The sequence below is a fragment of the Manduca sexta genome, unplaced genomic scaffold (genome assembly GCF_014839805.1).
Source record: "Manduca sexta isolate Smith_Timp_Sample1 unplaced genomic scaffold, JHU_Msex_v1.0 HiC_scaffold_2504, whole genome shotgun sequence".
Classification (NCBI taxonomy): Eukaryota; Metazoa; Arthropoda; class Insecta; order Lepidoptera; family Sphingidae; genus Manduca; species Manduca sexta.
This window is the reverse complement of record NW_023593475.1, coordinates 1-6,342: the sequence shown is the minus strand read 5'-3', so window position 1 is coordinate 6,342 and position 6,342 is coordinate 1. Positions and strand designations below refer to the sequence as shown.

General features: G+C 36.8%; 1 long non-coding RNA gene across 1 annotated transcript; it reads left to right on the top strand.

Moving 5' to 3' along the window:
- The first annotated feature begins 394 nt into the window (after positions 1–394).
- Positions 395–5,769, top strand: LOC119192232. The gene is made up of 3 exons (XR_005113598.1): positions 395–509; positions 3,957–4,027; positions 5,683–5,769. It is a non-coding gene; the product is annotated as an uncharacterized LOC119192232 (long non-coding RNA).
- The last annotated feature ends 573 nt before the right edge of the window (positions 5,770–6,342 follow it).

The following is a 6,342-nucleotide window of genomic DNA, read 5'->3' as shown; positions in this document are numbered from 1 at the left end:
GATGCGATTTAACGAAATAAACTACTAAAATTTAGAATGGATTGTCAGATAAATCGCACTAGTAGAATTTTACGTACGTTAGCTAAAATCGAGATTACTGCCCCTGTGTTCGTTCGTTATGTAATTAACATTGGAGTCTGGATGACGTAGTGCATTGTCATATAATACAAAATTCGGGGCGTTAGAAATAAGACAGGTGTAACTGAACGTCGGACGAAATACTCGTCTCTAACATTTTATAAAAATAATTAAAATTATAAAAAAATCGGCCGCAGTTCATAACGTTGTGGTATGAACTTAATCTGTATGTTTCGGGATTTTTATCTAACCACATTTCCGTTGGTATATATTGATTCCTACTTTATACCTACTTGAAAACAATTTTCCTTTTCCTGTATATATTTGCGAGTTAACTATTGGTTATTGTAGTTCAGCCCGCAAGCACGATGGGAGTGCAGTGTAAAGTGGACAGCATGGCTCGCGTTGGGTGGTTAGTCGCTGTTATTTTAGTGAGTACTATTAAAATTTAAAGATATATATCATTTAAATTTTTTTTTGGATATGGTTTAATTACAATTCATTTAATATGATTATTTTAATTATATAAATTGTAGGCATTAAACTGTTTGTATAATTTATTTAATATTTAAAATGATGTGTCGAGTACACTGAGTGTAAGACAGGTTATAAGTAGACAGAAAACAATAAAGAACATTAGTATACATAGCAAAGGATGCGTTAATTTTAATTCTAATATAAATTGTATAACTTGTAAGCTTATATGTAATTCCGCAAAAACTATATTTGCTTTTCAGATAAAAAAATGGACTTTAGTACCTATGTGTTAAAAGTAATTTTTATACGAAAATAGTTCATAGTAACTACAGCTATTTAAGTAATACTAGTTTTGTGAGGTTGTTGTCGATGAAGTTATTTTTATTGACATTAAAATTGAAGAGATTCAATACTTTTAATTGCTTTGAACGACGAGACGAGCTTACCGTTCGCCTGATGACAAGCGATACGACCACCCATGAACAGTAGAAACATCATCCACAACTTTAAATTACAAAGGATTGTTTGGTATTCCACTGCGCTCGCCATCCTGAGACATGAAATGTGAATTCTTATTATGTACAGTAGTTACACTGGCTACAATGTCCTTCAAACCGGAACACACTGCTGCTTGGCAGCAGAAACAGACGCTGCGGTGGTACCTTCCCAGGGGGACTCTCACATATGATAGACCTACCACCAGTAACACTAATGTGGGTGACTGTACATAGGTTTCCTCTTAATTTTTTTACCAGCGTAAACTGTCAAAGAACATGCGAGTAACTTTGAAAAGTCAAAATGTGCGCGTAGTGTTTGAACATTTGTGCCTTCGGCTCGGCTTCATTCCCAATTAGGTTTATCGCTGCTGTGTGCTATCACTGCAATATGTTTTAATTAAATAGTATTCCTTTGTTTTAAATGTTTACATATAATAAAATTATCATGCCGATGTGTATACCTAATATATGAACGGCCTGTTGTTGCACTTGCTGTAGTTAATTAGTATATGTGTTTTTTCTTTTACTTATGTGGTGTTCCATAAAGAGTAATCTAGATATCTATTCTATTCATCTATGAATATTAAAGAAAAAAATAATATAGGGGATTGTTATTAAAGCAATTATAGAAGCGACAACAATTTTTTTAGAATGTCTGTAGGTATATCTAATTGTACGCAAAAACTACTGCATAGAATTAAATAAAGATTTCATAAATATATCGCTACGCAAAACATAGCCTCCATTTTATCCTTTTTTTTTTTTTTTTAGGGGGGGGGGGGGCTCAGAAGCCCCCGAAGGACACCCTCGGCGTCTACGGCAGCATGAGGCCAACTACACACTGCCGTCCATCCCCAGGGGTCAACCGCAACATGTGCAAAAATGTACAAAAATGCACTAGGGCGGACAGCCCCTTGCCGCCCGTCGACTACCTCCTTCGTGGCTTCTATTAATCGCCTCTTACGACAGGCCGGGGATACCGTGGTGGAATTCTCTAAATGCCCCCTTTCCACAGGGCGGGAAACGCCGGTCAGTCGTCCACCCGGCGCCTCCTTCGACTTCTCTGACGGCGGGAGGGATCCTCCCTCTCTCGATCCCTCTCGGCACTCTTCTTCTGCGAGAAGACCACCTCGCAGAAGTGGGCCACCGCACGCCAGGCCTCCTGACTGCCGACCATGGAAGCGACCACGGCCGGCAGCGAGAGATCTCCTCCGACGAGACTCCATTTTATCCTGGGAAACTATAACACGAGACTTCTATCCCAGAAATTCTTTTAAACGCGAGTGTAGCTGTGGGCAAAGCTAGTGGTAGCTACAACAGGATAATACTTATATTAAATGCATTTATATTTGTAAAACATGACTACCTATATGATATATATAGTTGATGACATATGTTTACAGTAATTTGAATGTAATTTACTATATATAAAACAATGTTTGTGTTGGTAAATGTGTCCTTTGACAAGGTTGGACCGTTGAGTTATTCTTTTTTAACATGTTCGTAATATTCCCGATCTGGTTTTGCAGAGAGAGAAACTTTAATTAGCAGACTCAGATTTTGAAAAAATTGTTTTTATAATTTTGCAAATACATTGGTGGTAGGTCTCTCATATGTGAGTATCCGCCTAGGTAAGTACCACAATGTCTATTTCTGCTGCCAAGCAGCAGTGTGTAGTCATTGTTGTGTTTCGGTTTGAAGGATGTTGTAGCCAGTGGAACTGTTGGACATAATAAGACTTAAAATCTTATGTATCATGATGGCGAGTGTAGTTGAATACCAAACAATATTTTGTAATTCAAGGTGTTGTATGGTGTTTCCGTTGTTTATGGGCGGTCGTATCGCTTATCATCAGGCCAACAGCAAGGTCGTCTAGTTATTCGAAGCAATAAGAAAAGTCATCTGGCGAAAAGGTTTACAGATTTATACAGTTCGATCCTAATTTAGCGATCAGAGAGTAATGGAATCCAATTACTTTTGGAATCCAATTTTTTTTATGCGCAAGGCAACGTGACCTCATTGAATCTGATGGTAAGTGGAGTGGGGTCCAATAGAATGTCGACTGACGAGAGATGATTATCCCTCGGCAGTCGACACATCTTGCCGGCCTGTTGGAACCGTATATACACAGCCTGATCCCGGAACGCGACACACTTACGTGGGCCACTATCGGTTTTAACTCCTTGTGTATGGCAGTCGCTATCCGGGCGGATATAAAATATATCCTACCACAAGCGTGATTATATTAGGTAAGTATAAAAGATATTACTAAAAGGTGGTCCATTTTCGTCTTCGAGTCCATCCGGTAGGTCTATGTATGCTTCAGTCTCTCAGCCAAATACTGTTGTTCTTTGAAGGGCATTGAAGTCTATAGCCTCCCAAACTTTTATTTTCATGGACCACTTTCAAAATGTTGCTGATTCCGGTGGCCGCCCTGCAGCAAATTTTTTACCATATTCCGAGAATAAGCAAGTTTTTACATGTAACAGTCGCTGAGCTTCTTAAAATATTATCGGCTTACATTGATAGGTGAAGTCAAGCCCACATTTTAGTTCTCTACTATCAAAACCAGATACTGTTTTGCAGACCCCCTGTTTTACGAATCTGTGAACCCTCATTTTTGGTTACGCCAACATAGACCCCGCCAAGTCTCCCTGTGAGATCCCTGGGGTTTATCTGGAGCATATTATGAATCAAAGTCTTAGAGCAATAAGCGCAGTAAATGCCATGCAGTAGGTGAATCAAAGTTCTGAGTGTTGTCAGTACTGTAGGCAAGTTACTATCGGACGAGCGGCTTGCTCGTCTTGTCATTGGTATATAAAAAATAATCATTGAAACGAATACTGCTGTCGGAAATCCGTTTGGTCTATCATAGTAATGAATAACAGCGCCTTTGTTTTTCAGATGCTTTGCGCGTTTCCGGCGCAGGCATTTGCATCATGTGACATCAATGATTTTGTTCAAATTAATAACACGTGAGTACATTGATTGAACCGATTATTAATTTATTTTTTAACCGACTTCAAAAAAGGAGGAGGCTACAATTGGTATGTCTGTTACCTCAGAACGCGGTCAATTTTGGACCGATTTTGAAAACTCTTTTTTTATTTGAAGGAATATACCTCCAGATTGATCCTATGGACTTTTTTCAAAATCACTTCAGGAATTTGTATCTTCTAATTTATATTTTAATTACTAACGTAGTTATAAGAAAAAAAAATATCCTTTACTAGCAATATGAGTCCTATATTACTCGAATAAATAAATATCTATGCATATTATAAACCAAAGTCCCCTTTTCTGCCTGTCTATGTTATCGATTTTCTCAAAATTTACTGAACGGATTTTTGTGAAATATGGTATGGAAATTATTTAAGATCCTAGCTAGACTTTCTATCCCGGGAATTTTTTCATCCCGGAAAACACCTTCAAACGGGCGAAGCCGCGAGCAAAACCTAGTTAAAAATAATAATAATAATTGTAAATCAGCATTCTCACTAAATTTGTTTAGTGGCAGCGTGCTTTGGTATTGTAAGGTGTCGAGTTCAATTTCTAGTTTTCGGTCAACGCAAGAATGTGGATGATTCCATTGGAACACTACATCTGTAGCCTGGGGTTTGTCTGTTTGTGCAATGGAGATGTGATTGCCCCTTATTACGTAATGAGACGGATATAAATTCTACGAAATGTAAATTAGTGATACCTTTACTCAACCATTTCGAATGAAGACGTATGTTATGATGTATTCTATCTCAATTAACTAATGGTCGTCCGATAGTCAAAATTCGACAAAAGTTGCAGGTCACTGAATGCGGGCCCCTTGTAATAAGTCAATCTGAAAATCTTTGGGGGAGGCTCATATTCGGCAGTGGACATCTTGCGGCTGATGATAGGGTCTTTATGAAAATGGTTTATTTAAGTTAATTCATTTATTCGAATTTATGTTCCACTTTAAACGCCACACAGGCATGTTGTAGATTAAATAACCAACGATTTATAAAACTTAAATTCATGACAATGGTATAAATGCATTGTTGAGCCATTTTACACAAGGAAAAATTCAAATAATTGCGCTACATATTATAATCAATGTTGTACCCGAGCCTTGTTGATTGGACTCGGTTACATATTATTATTTGTGCGCATGCTAACATTACAAGGTTATTTTTCAAAGTATCCAGTATGGTTTACTACACTTCACAAACAGTCATGCAGATTCTTTTTTGACCTTCCTTAATATTTCTTAGTATTTTTGCGTAATTGTGGCTTAATATTTACGACCTGCCGCTGGCCGGGCGAAAATCCACTGTGGATAATAAATACTAGACCCATGCAAATAAATCCGCACTGGATTGCTCAACATGGAATTCGAACTCACGACTTCTGAATCTACCGTACTGTCACTGGGTCTAGGAAACGACAATAAAATACAAAGTATCGTTGAAAAAGACCTTCATCTATTCTATATCTTGTGCCTAGAAATAGATGAAAACATTTAATTTCTAATACACCACCGCACGTTTTGCCACTAGAATCAAGCAATGATCGAACATTTAAAATTCCTGCATAAAACGTGGGAACATCACAAGCAGTAGGCATGTAAGAATAATCAATGTTTTATCTATTACAGAGACATCGTACTGAAGCTTGAAGCGATTTGCAGTTGCAACGGGTAAGTTTTTTTATTTATTTATTTTTTTATTGATCACCAATACATATGTAACAATAGTAAAATTATAATATTATTGACAAGCTAAGTGCCATTGTAGTTATAGGTGAAGACTGCATGCAAAATTACGTATAACAAAAAAATATGTTTCTAAAATTATTAATATATCCTAATAATACTATGAAGATTAAAATAAGAGTAAAAATTAAACCAATTTGTATACTCATTTAAAGTTTAAAAAGAATAAAAAACTGCATAAAATAATTCCAAAATAAAATAATTATAAAATTGAAGTATACTAACAAATACTTAATTAAAAACAAAGCAAGCTAAAACCAGTGTGTCGATATTTTCGATTTACGAATTTAAAATCTTCTTAAATGTGCTGAAACTGACAGAGAACAAATCAACATCCTTAGTTTTAGCTATGACATTGAATTCTCGAATGTGCCGGTTAATAGGTGCATATTGGCCCAAGTTAGACTAAAAGGTAGTCGTTTTCAGGAGTTCAAACCTTGAGGCACATTTATGTACAAGCAAATGACGAAACGAGCATTTCAATGTTCTTACCAAGCAGCTAGTGATGGTTCCTTATCCCGGTCAAATGCATCATTATCACAT